The sequence below is a fragment of the Erinaceus europaeus genome, chromosome 2 (assembly GCF_950295315.1).
Source record: "Erinaceus europaeus chromosome 2, mEriEur2.1, whole genome shotgun sequence".
Taxonomy (NCBI): domain Eukaryota; kingdom Metazoa; phylum Chordata; class Mammalia; order Eulipotyphla; family Erinaceidae; genus Erinaceus; species Erinaceus europaeus.
The window spans coordinates 146,277,482-146,296,665 of record NC_080163.1 but is presented as its reverse complement, the minus strand read 5'-3'; positions in this window follow the sequence as shown (position 1 = coordinate 146,296,665).

Below are 19,184 nucleotides of genomic sequence, written 5' to 3'. Positions count from 1 at the left end.
TAATAAAAAATATACTTATTGCAGTTGTATAATAGACTTGTTTTGATTTTCCCTAATTCCTTAGTTGATTCTGATTTAAACTAAAATGCAAGATTCACTGGATCAAATATGTATCTATCAACAAAGGTAAAATACCATTCCTAAAAGTGAATAAGAGTAGCAAGTGACAGTGTCATATAATAAACTATTTAATTCATTTAAATTTTTAAATCTTCTAGCACAAGACTGAATTATGTTTAGGTATATAAATATATACATTAGTTGTTAAACCATTCATAGTAAAGATTAGATTTATAATTGTGATTAGCTTGGTTATGGGTGACAGAATCAGAGGGATTTTACAAAGGGAGTTGAAGTACATCCCAAACCTCATATTTCTAAAACAAGGAAATTGCAGTAAACATAACTTAATGCTAATATTCAATCTATTTAGATTAAATGTTTGTACATTAAAAATATCTCAAAAATAATTTTAAGAGTATGCAACTACAGGGACCAGGTAGTGGTGTACCTATTTGAGAAGCACGAAGACCCCATATGAGCCTCTGGTCCACACCTGCAGGGAGAAAGCTTTTCAAGTGGTGAAGCAGTTCTGTAGGTCTCTCTCTGTCTCTCCTCTATCTCCCCTACACCTCTTGATTTATGGCTGTCTCTATCCAATACATAAATAAATATAATTAATATATATACAACTAAAATAAATTATGATTCTTGCTTTGTGAAAACACATTTATTAATTTGCATGGTTATAAAAGGAATGAAATAGCCATAGATTATCATTATCTGCTATTACATTTATATCTCTGAATTACTGAAAATTTTCCTTGGACTATGATTAAGTAGGGCAATTTAATTATGTGTGATTTTTGTTACTTCCTGTTTCATTTTCTTCAGAAGTACCATGAACACCACAAGTTAATAGTGTATGACTAGCTATAGTTTGCAGGCTCAGTTATTGTATTAGACTTTGTAATTATAAATTCATTTATGATTCCTGTTCTATTATATGTAATGTTATAAATACAGATCATCGACTGCACTAGCAATTTTATATTTTTTAATTAGAGCATCTTATCACCAAAAAATTTTAAACACACCCTAACATCAAGTGCAAAGAATTATGGAAATCCAGACATTTGATCATCATTTCCCTTTGATTAGTATTCTTCTAACCTGTGGGGACAGGAAAATGGAACAGTATATATTGACTTTCCTCAGTTATTCTATAGCATTTTTAATAATGTTTAACCAATGCGTTTCATATGAAAGTAAGTGAAAGACAGAATTTGCCCTGATGATAATTTCCACATCTATTCTGACTCTCTTGAAGACTCCTAACAAATGTCACTATTTATAGAAAAGTTGACAGGAATAGTTGCAAATTAGACTTTACAGAATCCATTGGAGTAATATGGCTATAGTGTAGTGTGCATACCATAAAAAGTTGCCGCAAAGGCAAAAAAGTCCACATCATTTATTCAGGAATATCAGGTTAGATGAGTTTTTGTAGGATTATAGAAAAGAGTATTTTATTTCAACTGACAGCTTAATATGAAACAAAGCTTCAATACTATAAGTCTCTCTCTGTGTGTATAAATTTATACTGTTTTAAATTATTTAAAATCTTTATCAATAAGCATAAAATTGTATCAGAGAATCAGTGTTATCAAGGAAATCTTTGTGCTGTTTGGCTACTAGGTTGGTATTACCATGGGTTTTGTTCTGGGGGGTTGTCTTCTTGTCCCACATCAGCAATTTTATTTTCTATAAGTGGTTCAGCCATACTGAACAGTACTATAGGGGAGATTGCAGTGCCTCTTGTAAACAAGTTCAGCAGCCTCAGTGTGAAAGTTGAACTGATTCATTATTCCTATGTTAACAGCTTCTTCCTCTTTATCAACTTTACTTGTTTGTGAAAACTTATTATTTCCATTTACAGATTCTCTTCTTAGAGACAGTTTCACTGCATCTTTTGCACAAGAAACTATAATAGCATCCCCAACATGACTGAGATCGTCACATATGCATGTAAATAAACTAAAAACATGTACTCTTGTGGATTTTCAAGTTATTCAACATCTAAATCCATGAACTTCATTTAATAATCTGAAACTTTATTTTGCTTTAGAGCTTCAAATACTAGTGCCAAGTTGTCTTAAATTTTTAGTGAAATTATTATTCAATATTTAGTGCAATTAAAATTGGAACTCTTTAAAAATATCTTATTGTATTTTAATGAGAAAGATATACAGAGAGAAAAGGAGGGAGAGACAGAAGGATCTGAATCTCAATTCTACTAGGAATTAAAGAATTGGTCATCATAAATCTTTTTTTTTTTTATTTAAGAAAGGATTAGTGAATAAAAGCATAAGGTAGGAGGGGTACAACTCCACACAATTCCCACCACCCAATCCCCATAACCCACCCCCTCTCATGGTAGCTTTCCCATTCTCTTTCCCTCTGGGAGCATGGACCCAGGGTCGTTGAGGGTTGCAGAAGGTACAAGGTCTGGCTTCTGTAATTGCTTCCCCGCTGAACATGGGTGTTGACTGGTCGGTCCATACCCCCAGTCTGCCTCTCTGTTTCCCTAGTAGGGTGTGTCTCTGGGGAAGCTGAGCTCCAGGACACATTGGTGGGGTCTTCAATCCAGGGAAGCCTAGCCAGCATCCTGGTGGCATCTGGAACCTGGTGATTGAAAAGAGAGTTAACATATGAAGCCAAACAATTTGTTGAGCAATCATGGATCCCAAGCTTGGGATAGTGGAGAGGAAGTGTTAGGGAGGTACTCACTGCAAACTCTAGTGTACTTCTGCTTTCAGGTATATATTTTGCAGTAGTTTATGGATACGTGTGCACATAAGCTCTCTCTCACAGAAACTGGTGTATATCTAGGTTATGGGACTTTGTTAGAAAGTGAACTACCTGAGATGAAATTAGAGTGTACAATTAAAGGAAAGGTCTCACCCGAGTAATGAAGCTGAAGGGTTGTCATTCCACACGTGAAGTCTCTGGATACAGTCTGAGGTGAAGCATGTTGAGATGGCAATCGTTGCTTTGGTTAGGTTGTGATCGGCGGATGCAATATTATTTGGTTTGGATTGGGAGATGCATACGGGAAAGTGGGCCCTATCCAAGGGTGCCAGGACTGGGGGAAGTAGGGGCTCTATAGTGAAGATGTGAGGTTCCTGCTGTCTTAGGATTCAAAAAGACAATCAATAGTTAATATTATTATCACATTATTTGTTAATTGGGTTAACTTTGAAAAGTCCCTTTGTTATGGTTTGCTGTACAGTACCCAGTATCTTGTATATAGCTGTGCTATTGGAAGCTTCTAATCTACTTGGTCTAGGCTTTTGAGAGAGTCCGCATATCAATACATTAAATCCATAAATCTTGTTTTTATACTATAATTAAAGAGAAGCAAATCTAGAAAATACCAGAAAAAACCAGACATTGTTTCTTTTATCTAAGAATGAAGAAGAGAAAAGGAAAGACATCTGGAAGTAATAATAAGTATAAGGGGGGGCATTATACTATTCCATTGCAGAATACTGTGCCCCAGTATGGTTCTGTAGCCCCCATGTCCAATTGGTCGATTCCAAATTATATTCCTCCATGAGGATAATTTCTGGAACCATCTGTTCCACCCTGGTTCCATGGCTGCCAGTTCTTAGCAACATCGCCCCGCCAGATATTCGTCGGGATGCGGCATCATCTAAGTTTATTTCCCACGTCTACGCTCGACCGGACCTGCCAATATACACAGATATCTTCGCCCACCCTGTCCAACGCTTGACGTCTCGTCACCCAATCTGGTCCCCTACGCCTACACTGAACTTCTCTGTTCCAGACTCTTGGAAACAGAGTTGGCAGTCAGCTGAGGTAAAGAACAAACACCTCATCACAGACCCCTGCAAGCGTCAACCCGGCTTTGACCTAGCACGTTATGATTGGGCCCTCCTCAATCGCTATCGAACAGGCCATGGCCGGTGCGCCGCTATGTTCCATCGCTGGGGAGCCAGAGACGACCAGAACTGCCCCTGTGGCTACAGACAGACTGTGACTCACATAGTCAACAACTGCCACCCCTCCAGATTCAAAGGAGGTCTCAAAACTTTACATCAGGCTCAACCTGACGCTGTTGACTGGCTACAGAAGAAGGGCAAACACTAGAAGAAGAAGAAGGGGGACATAGAAAGGAAGTGAAGGCAGGGACATTGAAAAAAAAAGGGAAAATATATAGATAGATGAAAGATAGATAGATAGATAGATAGATAGATAGATAGAGATTGTTATAGTATCAGCCCATATCAGTGACCTTGGAAGAACTACTAGAGTTTCCCATGGAGGGAACGGACACAGAACTCTAGTGGTGGGAACTGTATGGGATTATATCCCTATTATCTTACAATTTTGTAAATCAGTATTAAATAACAATACAAATTATTTTAAAAAAGAAAACATGCTACTGGAGCCAGATAAATAACTCACCAAGTAGAGTTCCTGCCTTGCCATACACAGTTCAGGTTTAAGTGCTAACAATACATGGGAGTACCAAGCATAAGAGTATCTCTGGTGCACTTCTCTCTCTCTCTCTCTCTCTCTCTCTGTCTGTCTGTCTGAATGAGTAAAAAGATCCACCTAGGAGCATTAAAATAGTATCTGCATAGGGCTCTAACTCCATAAAAAAAAAAGAAAGTTAACTTCAATGAATACTTAAGTACCCTATCTTCCTTTTCCCTTTCATCTTTGTTAAATTTCTCTAAGTTTAAAGAAATCTATATTTTCTTACCTATCAGTATTAAAAAAAAAAACTCTTTCAAAAAGCTACAGATTATATGTTTTGAGCTCTCTTCGCTAGTCCCAAATGAAAGAAGCTATTAAAACTGGACAGAAAGTCTGAGTCTAGTAAAAGTATGAGACCTGAAATCACATTTAAATACCAGTTGGAAAACTCCTGGAAAGTTACCAACTTTTTTCTTCTTCTTACAATTTCTTAATTATATTATCTAATAAACCTAAATATGAGTGCCAAGAGTTTAAATAGCCCATCATTTTTGTAGACTCATTCAAAAAGAAACAGTTACTTATATTTAGCAATTTAAGCTGAATTGTTTCACCTTTTAATGGATTTGAATCGCAGTTCATATTACAAGTGGTTTTAAATCTATAGACCTATTTAAATGCATATGTTATCTTTAAATGTTTTGACCCTAGTCCATAACATAAAGATGAGAATATAAATTGGGCAACTTTGACATTAAATGGAGCTTTTGTTGATGTTTAATAGTAAATTTAATAGTGAATTCCTCAGAGAGATGAGCTATCCTAATGGAGTTCCAGTGTCAATCAGTTGATTTGTAAGTAACATGAGTACAGTGATTCTCAGCACTTACTTTACATTATAACCACTTGTCCTGGAACATGAAGGCAGAGGAGGTCTTGGGGGGGTAGACTGTTATATGGAAAACTGAGAAATGTTACATATATGCAAATTACTATATTTTACTGTTGACTGTAAGCCATTAATCCCCCATTAAAGAAAAAAAATAATGAAATGGACATAGTTGGAAAAAGTTGTCTTTATAAGAATTGCAGAAACCACTTCATAAGTGATAGCACTACATAAGCAGAAAGTCAGGAATAATTGCATCAAAGTTAACTATGTTTACTGCATTTACTTGCTACTACTTTCCTCCCAACTTGTATAACATAGCATAATCACAAGAATTATCCCAACTTGAGCCTACTCCCTTATTCTTTTTTCCTTTTTTTTTTCTGTTGCCCTTGTTGTTTTTTATTGTTTTTGTAGTTATTGTTGTTGTTGTTGATGTCGTCATTGTTGCCATTGGTATTGTTGGACAGGACAGAGAGAAATGGAGAGAGGAGGGGAAGACAGAGAAGGGGAGAGAAAGATAGACACCTGCAGACCTGCTTCACCACTTGTGAAGTGACTCCGCTGCAGGTGGGGAGCCAGGGCTCGAACCGGGATCCTTACACTGGTCCTTGGGCTTCAAACCATGTCTGCTTAACCCACTGCACCACCGCCCACCCCCCCTAGCCTACTCCTTTGTGAATGAGAAACAAAGGGGAAAGTTAAAACATTATGGTACTTTTAAGTACCTATTCAAGTGTCTGATATTTTGTCTCACCTTACTTAGAACACTAATGGAGGCTGCCATAATTTGGATTTCTGGGAGTTTCTGAGAGCACAATAGAGCATAGTCAAATATTGAGGCTCCAGAAAGACTGTATAACTGCAGAAATATCCCTAATACCAGATAGATGAACACTGAGGACATTATGCTTTATTAAACAAGTCAATCTATTCGAGGGAGATGGGTCTAGCAATGGGTGCATACTAGAATTTTCCTAGCTATCATCACAGAATACGAGTTCAGACCTACAGGGATGCAGAAGTTATACAGGCTCATGCACAGAATATAGGCCCCAGATCAAATAAATGGGGTTTACAGTTAGCATTATTTATATACTTTCCCCATATTTTGAGCCACTTTCTGCCTGATATAGCTTTCTAGTCTTATTTCCAACTCTGACAACATTTCCCCAGATAATACCTTTGGACCACCTGCATGTTAGCTGTTGAGCTCAAACAAAAATTAGTAAAGTCACGGCCCCCTTGGAATATATCTAAAATAAACCTACTACCTTTTTCCAAAATGGAGACCTCAAATTTCATCTGTTGTATTCTTGCCTTTAGGTTCCTGATTATTAATCAATTTGTTCTTCTTTATATCTAAGTGTTTTTTCAGACACTAAGATGCTACCATGATGCCTCCCCCTAGACAGACAATCTCACCAATGTATCCTGGAATCCCACCTCTCCAGAGCTCTGCCCCACTTGGGAAAGAGAGAGACAGGTTGAGAATGTGGACTGACCTGACAACACCCATGTCTAGAGAAGAAGCAATTACAGAAGCCAGGCCTTCCACCTTCTGCACCTCATAATGACCTTGGATCCATGCTCCTAGAGGGATAAAGAATAGGAAAGCTTCCAATGGAATAGATGGGATATGGAACTCTGGTGGTGGGAATTGTGTGGAATTGTACCCCTCTTATCCTATGGTTTTGTTGATATTGTTTTATTTTATAAATGAATTAAAAATAAATAAGTATAACACAAAAAACTAAGTTAATCCACTAATATGAGGTATCTAAAGTCGGCAAATACACAGAACAGAATAAAATTGTTACTGCATGGATTGTGATGGAGGAGATGAGTATTATTGTTCAGTTGATATAATTTCAATTTTGAAAAAACTGAAATTTGTTATATTTTTTCTTTGTTTACCACTAGAGCATCAACAGCAGTTCTGTCTATATTATGTCACTACAGCCTATGGACTCTTAACGCTGGAGAGAGAGAGAGAGAGAGAGAGAGAGAGAGAGAGAGGAAATACCATAGCATTTATCCATCTTTTATGAAGTTTCCTTTTTTTGCATGACACTCCCATGTAGTGTCAGGGACTTTAACCAGGTTCCTTACACATGGTAAAAAATATGCTTTACCAGATGAGATATTTCCTGGTCCACAACTAATTTCTTGAGATATGTTACACAACAGTGTGGATATAGTTAACATTGCTAAGCTGTATCTTTAAACAGTTAAGGCAATGACATATTTCACCTATAAATTAGCATATCATATGCCCTAGTTTCCCAAAGCATGTGAAAAGACCTAAAGAAAAAAAAAACCCAAAAGACCTCAAGAATTTTTTCTCTATAGGCAAACATTGGTTTTCCCTTAAATGTGAATAAAATTTCTTCAACTTTTCTTTTCTTTTTTCGTTTTTTTTACCACAACATAAATTTATTGTCAGAAAAATTATTGTCTAATTGTGGGGATCAGAGGTATAAAATGGATCAACAGGGTTGTATTCCTTTCATCTAGGGAAAAGCTGATCCTTTCCCTTCCCCGGTGTTTAACCACTGTCTGCGCTTTTTAAACTTATTTTTTATTTAAGAAAGGATAAATTAACAAAACCATAGGGTAGAAGGGGTACAAATGCACACAATTCCCACCACCCAATCTCCATATCCCATCCCTTCCCCTGATAGCTTTGGCCAACTTTTATTTTCTATCTTTTAAGAAGTCTGGGGTCCTCCTCTTCCTCCTCTCTTTCTCTCTTCCTCCCTCCCTTTTGCCCATTTCTCCAGAAACCTTACCTAATCGCTGCTGGTAATAGCAATAATCACTTTCTTTTAAATCTGGAAAAATGCTGGTATCCCTCTTTATGTAACTTTAATAATGGTAGGATACACACACATACATATACATACATACATACATACATATATACATACATACATACATACACATATTCATATGTGTGTGTATTTCTGTTTTCCTAGAGAACCAAGGCTAGTAACTATATAGAGGATTTATGCAGGAGGAAATCATAATTTTCACAAAAATAATATTGCTACAATTTCTATAACATCGGTGGCTTGGGCAGGTTTGCCTTCATATAGCTGAGTTAAATAAAGCTATCAATTCTTGCCCTGCATCAATCTCTCTTTTTTCTTCTACCCCTACCCCCACCCTCAGATTATCATCTAGCTTTACTATCAAGCTAACTTATGTAGCACAAAACAATGGAAATATTGAGGTCTTCAGTGAAATCCACACAATAAATAATGACAAAAACAGTGGCCCCTAGGAGTCTTTAGGCTACATTTCAGTTTGTGGTGCAAAGGAAGAGACTATTTCTCCAAGATCCTAGTTATGTGATAGTGGGAAAGGGGAAGTATTCTATTTTAGATCGATGTATACTGATGATTGAGGAGCCATGTTGTTATCTGTGCCATCACCATTTTGTTTTAATAGGAAAGGATGATTCTTCCAAAGCAAGTTTGCCATAAAAGTAATAGGACACTGAAGGTGGTATAGTGCATAAAGTCTTAGACTCCCAAGCATAAGGTCCCAAGCTCAACTTCAAGTAATCCATGTGCCAGAGTGAAGCCCTGGTTCTGTCTCTTGCTCTCTCCCTCTCACCCCTTAAACAAAGATAAATAGATAGATAGATAGATAGATAGATAGATAGATAGATAGATAGTAGATAGACAGATACAACAGACGAGTGCTTTGGAAAATTGTATATATATATATGTATGTATGTATGTATGTATGTATGTATACATGTATGGATACACACACAATGGAATCGTACTTCACTATTAAGAATGATGAATTTGGGGGACTTCTGGAGGCATGGCTATGGAGTAGGAGCCATTTCAGACCACTCTCCTGTGGAACTAGAAAAAACAGTGAGAAATCATCTACAAACTCAACAAAATACAACCAAGATTTCTTCAGAAACTCATTAAGCCACCAAGTTGCAGATGCTACCATGATTCCATCCTGACTTCTCTGAGCAGATAACCTCACCAATGTGTGCTGTTAAATTTGTAAATCAACACTAAATCACTAATAAAAATAAATATATAAAGAAAAAAGAATTACAAATTCACCTTATTCACCTTATCTTGGATGGACTTTGAAGAAATCATGTTAAGTGAGCAAGTCAAAAAGAGAAGGCTGAATATGGCATGATCTTCTTCACGGACAGGAATAAGATCAGAAAGGGAAATACAAAGAAAATTTGGATTGGGTTTAATGTATTGAACCAAAGTAAAGGACTCTAGGGATAGGATACTCAGGAGGCAGGGGACTTTCAGGTCCTGGTGCATAATGGTAGAGAAAGACCTAGGCTGGAGGTGAGAGTGTCTTTTGGAAAATAGAAATTGTACACATGTACCAATAACTGTATCTACTGTAAACCATTAGTTCCTCTAATAAAATATTTTTTAAAAATCTAAAAAAAAAAGGTAAAGTGCCATCATACTACTTTTGGCCTCTCCTGTTTTGGTGTTAGGATCTAGTTAATCTGTCTTCTTATTAGGATTATAAAATCAAATGTGAGCTAGTATTGAAAAAAAATGAAAAGAGTTCATAAAAGAATCTCTATTCACCAAAAAGAATGAAATATAATCAGAAAAAGTTAACTGGTTATAATTTATCAAACTTGTCATTTCACTGCCAACGTGGTTCAAACACTGTATTTGGTAGATGTGAAAATTACTCTTATTAAATTATTGGGCTTTCCTCTCTCTCTTACCACCACTGACAAGAGCTTGAATTTTTTTCTCTTTACCTATTGATCATTTGCACTATATTCTCTGAAGATCCCCATGTCAACATTTAAGCAAGTGAAATGCCAGAGGCATTTCAAATGGGGATATAAATAAGTAACTTGGATAGTTTTATAATAATCACATTAGACAAAAGCCCCATTCCAGGGAGTTTTTAATGGGTCTAAAAGAGGCTCAGAGACTCAGGGGAGCAGAAGGCTATAGGCCACAGAATTTCAACCACTAGAGAAGAAAACTAATGGCCCATTAAAGCACACCCAGGAGTGCTTTATCATTGTCATTGGAATTAGAATGTATATCTTTGTTTTATTATAGAGTGCATTTTTGATAATATTTTAACTAAGTTTTTTCCCCTCACTGGCAATCTCTACCTTAAAAAGTCAAGCAGAAATTAGGATACAACAGAAGCAAATTAAACATTTGATTTCACAAAGAAACTAGAAACATTATGACAATTAAGTTATTTCACAGGGCTATGAAATTACTCTATAATCCAATTATTTTACAAAGGAATTTATATAGTAGATATTTGGATTGCCACCAAAAATAGGTTAATGTAGTCCTACATTATCTTTCTATTGATTGACGTTAGTTTTTGAAATTAATAAATATTCAAGTATCTCTAAAATTTTTTTTTTATCAAGTAGGAACAAGCAATTGATCTGTAAATTGTGTGTGCTGGGGGTCGGGCAGTAGCGCAGCGGGTTAAGTGCACGTGGCTCAAAGTTCAAGGACTGGTGTAAGGATCCTGGTTCTAGCCCTGGCTCCCCACCTGCAGGGGAATCACTTCACAGGCTGTGAAGCAGGTCTGCAGGTGTTTATCTTTCTCTTCCCCTCTCTGTCTTCCCCTCCTGTCTCCATTTCTCTCTGTCCTATCCAACAATGAACGACATCAACAACAACAATAATAACCACAACAAGGCTACAACGACAACTGCAACAAAAGGGGGGAGATGGCCTCCAGGAGCAGTGGATTTATGGTGCAGGCACTGAGCCCCAGCAATAACCCTGGAGGCAAAAAAGAAAAGAAAAGAAAAGAAAAGAAAAGAAAAGAAAAGAAAAGAAAAGAAAAAAAAAAGAAAAGAAAAAAACGTGTGTGCTTTAATAGCATACATGTGAAGATAGTAAAACTGGGAACATTTTTAAAAGGGAATTCAGTTTCAAGACATGAAAGATCAGTTGAATGTATAACTTTGAAAATAATAATCTAGTGCAGAATAGTGGTTCACCCTTTGAGCACACATGAGCAAAGACCTGGGTTCAAGCCCCAGCCCCCAAGGGGCCAGGAAACACTTTTTGACTGGTGGAATAGTGCTGGAGCTGCCTCTCTTCATCTGCCCACCCCCTCTCTCCATTTCTCTCTGTTCCTGTCAGAAAATAAACAAAAAGTAAACAACAAAATGGTTAAATGGCCACTGAGAGTAGATTCCTGTAGGCACTGAACCACAGATATCCCTGATGGGAAAATAAAATAAAAAACATATAAACAAACAAAATAAATAATGTTCTATTTATCTTTAGCTGATAACTATAGTTACCTACAAAAACAACTAAGTTTTAATATTGCCCTTGTATATACAGGCATATGCTTAATGAAAGTCTAATAGGACTTCATCAACTTACACTAAATCAATGCTGAAAGAAAGATAAGAAGACAGAGAAGTATAAAAATAACTCCTAGGAAAGACAAAGAAAAAAAAAAGAAAGAAAATATAGTGTTGAGACCCAACAGTCTTAGATGATGGCTTTATATTATATGAAAAAAAATATTATATCATCTGTGCTCAGTTAGATAAACGTAAAATCCAAGAGAAATATCTCAAGATGCAGTCAGTAGTAACAAATGTGATTATGAATCAAGCATTTAAAAATGTGCATGTTAACTAACCACTTTTAATATAAATAACAGAATGATGAAGGCTAATTGGGAAAATGACATCCAGAAGTTCTTATTGTATAAGACATGCATATATATGTATGTGTACATCTATATGTATAATGTGGTATATATGAATAATAAGAGACTCATCCACACATATATCTATGTATGCTTAAATATTAAAGATGAAGTAAAATATTAGACTAGTGGGAGATAAATCTCACATATATACACATATACCCAATTTTAAATGATAACCAGTATTTTTCTTGCTTGAACTCAAACTTATGCACTTCTTATAAAAGTGATTCCTATGAGGCTCTTAACTCCAATTTCATCAAGACCCAGAGAAAGAATTAGAAAAAAAGGGCATTCAGAAGAAGCAACAGGTATAGGTGTGACTTAGAAAGGAAGAGAAGAGAGGGAACAGAAAAATGGTAAAGATATATATATATATGGAGAGAGAGAGATAGTTACAGAAATAGTATTCAACACACATCTGTGATCTTGGGAAAACTACTTCAGTTTTCCAATGGAGGAAATGGGACACATAACTCTGTACTTGTACTAAATTGTACTCCTGTTACCCCATAATTTTTAAATCAACAATAACTAATAAAAATAAATTTTCTCTTAAAATTAAAAAGGTACTCCTATGAGTTGTGTTAAGTCACCAGCTATGATATCCAGACACCATTGTATGTCTATAACGTAATTTTTGTCATCTCATGAGTGCCTGGAGCATGGAGCCACAGAAAGACAAACTATATCATACCAGCTTTTACATGAAGGAAAATCTACTCTATTTATATTCAAACCCACAAACTGAGACTGGATTCAATCAATTTTAATTGACCTTTTCCCTTCTATCAGGGGAGAGGATGGTATATGCCGATGAAACTTCAGGTTATAGCACTTTATCAGCTCACAGAGGCTCACAAAGAAAGGAATAATACTTTTAATAAACTTAGGAAAAAATTAAGGGTGGGGGTTAAACAAAAATTTGGGGGGTTGTAAACAAAACAAACAAGAAAAGAACATTTTGGTGAAATCCAAGATCAGATGTCTCTTAGGCTGTCCTCAGGCCTCTTTCATTAAAAAGAGGACAGATAAACCCCACCAATGTGTCCTGGAGTTCCACTTCCCTAGAGACCCACCCTACTAGGGAAAGAGAGAGGCAGGCTGGGAGTATGGACGGACCAGTCAATGCCCATGTTCAGCGGGGAAGCAATTACAGAAGCCTCTGCAACCCACAACGACCCTGGATCCATACTCCCAGAGAGAATGGGAAGGCTATCAGGGGAGGGGATGAGATATGGAAATCGGGTAGTGGGAATTGTGTGGAAATGTACCCCTCTTATCCTATGGTTTTGTTAATGTCTCTTTTCTTAAATAAAAAAAAAAGAAATTACAAAAAAAACCCACAAAAACTCATCAAAAGCAGGGACAAGGCATGAAGAGTCCTATAAGTAGTCCTTTTGTTTTCAGAGTCTCTTTTAGCATATTAACTAATACTTCTTGTTAACTACCTGAGTGAACCCAGTCTTTATGCCAAGGCCATTTCAGACAAGTCCTAGTCCTTTTAATGTCTACCAGTGTTCAGTACTGTCAAATTTATTTTCTCACTAGTAGAACATTCAACAAATAGAACTGTCCAAGCACAAATACAAATTCTGGAAAGGAAGAAAATAAAGGTGACTGATTCAATGGCTAGTAAAAAAACTTTAACATTTTTCTGCTTTATTTTTGTCAAAGTAGTATGCTATACATTATATATGTCCTGGATTATTTTGTTGAATCCAATTTTAAAATTATATACATATTGTTGGGTAAGAAACACTCTGTGCTATATGTCTCAGATATAGATGAGATGATGAGATAGTTTAAGAAAATAAGAAAAGGTGAAATTGTTAGAACATAAATTTTATAGTTCTTTTAATGCTAAACTATACTAATATAAAAAATGTGATTGAAAGATACCAGTAACCTTTCCTGTTCTTTGAATGGCACCAAATATCATTATCTTCCTTAGGCCAAAATGATCTTTTTAGAACAACTGCATTTTTTCAAATTTATATGCTGTGCATATATTTAAATTATAAATGTAATGTGGTCCAATAGTCAAATAAAGATGAATGGCCATTAAAAGGGGGAATTTGGGAGAAGTAATGCATAATAACATTTTCAATATATAAATTAATCACATTTATATTTCTAATTAGACATTGTTAAATGCACTGGGAGCTAATTTTATTCAATAAATTTGAATTTTATATCATCTCAACTCAGGAGAAGAAACTGAGAAAAAGAAACCTCAATTCTTATTTCTTTAGACTCTTATCAGTTTGGATTTTTTTCTTAGACAATAAACTGAAAATGATGTAAATAAATTAGTGAAGAAAGAATTTTGTAAGCTTCTAATACTAATACATTACTAAAATAAATATGGTTCATGCAGTTCTCAGTTGATCATTAATCATTTAGTAGGTACAAATAATGAAATATGTTTGGTGAAAAAGTGGCAACAAAATGCATTTGCTGTATCTACTTATTTCAAGTGATTTATATGATTGAAATTAAATGTAGGCTTTCAAAAGCTTTCCTTTTTAACTGGTGAGTTGACATTATTAGCCTTTCTTAGATATAAAAGGAGACAGTCTATTCTTTAATAATACTAATTTCTTAACTTTTTAAGAATACAAAGAAGTATAATAAAATAGTTATTTAAAGTGTAATTTTAAATATTATTTTATTTTTGTGATGCTGGGCCTGAGACCCAGGACTCAGCACCCCATACAAGCAGAGGATGTGCTATACCCCTGAGTTACATTCTCTACCTGTATTTATTTTCCTTGTTTTAAATTCTGATAATGCCTTTTTATCCCTTGTAATAGTGTCTGTGCACAAAAGATGCAAGGAAATAAGACTACAGCAATATGAGAAATTTATGCACATGTAAGCTGATATTCCACAGTTTAGTTCTATGGGCATGGAACTAGGTGGAGTTGGAGAGAAGACCAAAATCAGTTTCCCTTTGATACTTCACAACTGAAGCCAAATTGTGTAGCACTTTCAAGTGCTTTTATGGATTGATGAAATCAGATCAGTATCATTCTTTAAAATCCAAGTACTCTAATGGTCTTCTTTAGATCTATTATTTCACTATAAAATAATATGGGTTCAAAATTCTTATAACATACATGTTTACTAGATTAAACAATTTAAAAATGTATGATGGATAGTAGTAAGTTTTCTTTTTTTTTTTTTTAACTGTTAAAGGAAAAGACTGTGTGGTGTAGGTTAGAGTTGGAGGCATCAGTATAAACTCATTTTAGATCAGTATAAATTGACATGGGTATGTATAGCAACATTTGTAGATATTTCTATATATGAGTTTAATGTCTTTTCTCTTAAAAGTTGAGAGACCCTAGTAGCACTACATCCCAGGTACAGTAAACAAACCTAGTGTCCAGATGGTTCCTAACCAAAAAAAAAAAAAAAAAAAAAAAGCACCAAATGTCCTTGAAGAATGACTGATTCCATAAGATGTAGCATCTTGTGGTATTAGGAAGAAAGGGATTAAAAGCAAAATAAAAACACAGTGAAGGGTTATATGAAAGGATATGAGTCACCTGAAAGAAGGCCAAGGGAACAAAGTCAGATCACTGTGGTCAATAAAATAAAGTAACAGGCATATCCCAAAGCATATATATATATATATATTTACATGTTCATACACAGTATTGAATTAACAAATAAATATGTGAAAGGATAATCTCAGACCTAAAAATGTAATAAAACATAGATACTGTGTGCTTAAGGACTTTGAGGATATCTTATCCCTCTTTACATGTAGTTTGCAAATAGTGACCTCTTTGCAAAGAGTATAGTATGAAAAAGGTTAAGAACAAATATATATCTTCAGTAGACAAACTTGGCAAATGCTATCTCAGGTAGGCTATCAAATGCAACATTAATGGTAATAAGTCAAAATGATAATGTATTTCTATGATATTATGTAATAAAATGAGAAAATTTTCACCACAATTTCCCCACAAAAATCATACAACATTAGATAAAATATCAGGCAAATTCCAATAGCTAGCAACATTCTACAAGAAAATAACAAAGCACTATAAAAATTGTTAGTCTGAAGGTAAGGAGTGATCACATTTGAAAATCACTGAAATTTCCACAGCCAAGAGAAACCTAAGAACACATGAAAACTAAATGGAATATGGCATACCAAGACAAGAAAAAGACTTTGTAAGAAAATGCAAATATAATTTTTAAAAGTATGGTTAATTTCATTTTATCCATATTGATTTATTAGTTTCAACAAATAAACCACATTAAAATAAAACATAACTAATAGGAAATGTTGGGAGGGTTCTACAGAAATTCTTTACACTACTTCTCAATAAATGTTGTAAAAGTTGCATTTCTATTAAGATATTCCAGTGCTCTAACTTGTTCAAGTAATCTTCATATTATACTCCAGATCTCTATACAAGAATATCTAATGGAAACCATTTTGTCCAAAGTTGCAATGTGATTTCAATCATTTATAAACACGAGTCACATAAGTATGTGAATCATAGTTTTGTGGTATTTGAAGTGTATGCCCTTTGGAGGATACGCTTTAAAAAGAATAATGCAATGTTTACACAAAGTAGATTATGAATAATACATAAGTTTTTTTTCATTACAAGTTGATCTGGACACTAACTGCATGCTTAGCTCCTGCTAGCATTTATTCTGTATCATTTAACTGAGCAAAATGAGAATTTCCTTGAATCCATGACACTAAGAAATTCAGAGCACAATGAAGAGGGTTATTTTAGATAACGCCTTTGACAAAAGAGGCAGGAAGTACTTCCATAGGATAAGACATTTTTAGTTATTTATGGGGTGCAAATAGGAAGGGGATTCTTTTTTGTCTCTATTTTATTTTGTAGATTGACTTAAGTCATGAGTTAAGTGTGAGCTTGAAAAGACAGGTCTAGGAGTTGTGTGAAGAAATAATTATGGAGAGTAAGGAGACAAAAACAGGCATGAGGGAGTCAGTCGGGCATAGCGCAGCAGGTTAAGCGCACTTGGCGCAAAGTTCTAGGACCTGCGTAAGAGCCCCAGGCTCCCCAGCTGCAGGGGAGTCACTTCACAGGCAGTGATGCTGGTCTGCAGGTGTCTGTCTTTCTCTCCCCTTCTCTGTCTTCCTCTTCTCTTTCAATTTCTCTCCGTCCTATCTAATTACAATGACATCAATAACAACAATAATAACTACAACAGTATAAAAACAAGGGCAACAAAAGGGAAAATATATAAATATAAAAAAATTTTTTAAATAGGCATGAAATGATTATTAAGCAATACTGTATTAATTTGACATAGTGACTACATATTTAAAGTAAAAAGGTTTTTTTTTTAGATTCCATCAACATGTGGAACTATACTCCTATGATAACAATAACCATATAAATTATTTCCTCAATATAGTGAAAAATAAAGTACGAGTGTCTGCATGGTGGTTCTGTGATAAAAATAATTTTGTAAATAATTTCCTTAATAATGTGAAAAATAAACAGAGTAAGATGGGGCCCAGTGGTGGTGCACCTGGTTGAGTTTACACATTACCATGTGCAAGGATTGGGATTCAAGCTCCTGGTACCCATCTGCAGGGGGGAAGATTCACTAGTGGTGAAGCTGTATTATAAGTAACTCTCTGCCTCTCTATTTCCCTTCTCTCAATTTCTCTCTGAACTATCAAATAAAATGAAAATATAATTTTAATAAATAAAGATTATTTAGCATAACTGCATGCTTTTCTTTGGCAAAATTCATCTGCTTAGAGAAGTCATGAATCTGATTCTGAATATATTTACCAGACAAGTGTGGTAGGAGAGAGAGAGGCAAAGGGGTATATGAATCTTAGTGAAAGTGTAAACAGAATGACAAATCTTATTGAGCTACTTGCAATTCCACCACACACCACCTGTTAGAAATATGGTAGTTTCAAAATTTGCTGCTTTACTTCCCAAAGTATTTTTTTTTTTTGAAATAGCCATGGTTGAAAGATAATTATAAATATCACAAACAGTTCCAATTTCTATACACCCAGGAAGACTTAATTTCTCTATAGCAATACTTATAACAACCAACTATGATACTTATCAAATTAGTTAATATTAGTTATCAATAACTATAAAATTTTATCATTCACTAGATGCGGAGTATTTCTATTTTACACATTTATTTTTAGTCTGTTATACATCTGCTTTTGTCAGAATGTAAATTCAATTTGCACCAGTACTTTTTCTGTTCATAAGATAGGAATGGCCTCACATAGTAGCAGCATTCACTTAAAAATATTTTAAGTGAGAATCTAGGGCGTGATTCAGTGATAGAATGCATGCCTTCCATGGTGTAAGGCTCTGAACTTGATCCCAGGTACTTTCACAAGAGTTGTATGGACGGCACTAAAGATAAAAACAGTAGTTTGGTGTCTCTCCCTTAGTCCCTCTTTAAAAATATGGAATACAAACATGAGTCATAGTAGCATCTCTGCCTTGGAGACAGTTCAGCATTATTGCATGTACAATGACCCTGTGTTCACTACCAGTATCACACTATTTTTTTAACGAATTAACATAGAAGTATGTGATTGGATATATGTAGGGCATGGGTTTCTAATTTACACTTTGTTAATTCATGAGGCTTATTATACAATATGTTATTTTGTAGAGTTGTAACAAATGCTATTTAAGAAGAAAAAAAATGTTTCTGAATCCTGATGTCTGATGTTTGGCATGTGAAGATCATCTCCCATTCTGTGAGGGGTTTCTTTGTTTGTGTGATAGTTTCTTTGGCTGTGCAGAAGCTTTTCAATTTGATGTAGTTCCATTGGTTTGTTTCTGCTTTAGTCTTCCTTGCAATTTTTTTTTTTTTTCAAAGATGTCCTTGAGGTTTAGGTGGGAAAGTGTTTTACCAGTGTTTTCCTCTAAGTATTTGATTTTTTCTGGTCTAACATCCAGGTCTTTGATCCATTTGGAGTTGATTTTTGTTTCTGGTGAAATAAAGAAGGTAGTTCAGTTTCATTCCTCTGCAGGTTTCAACCCAGTTTCCCCAGCACCAT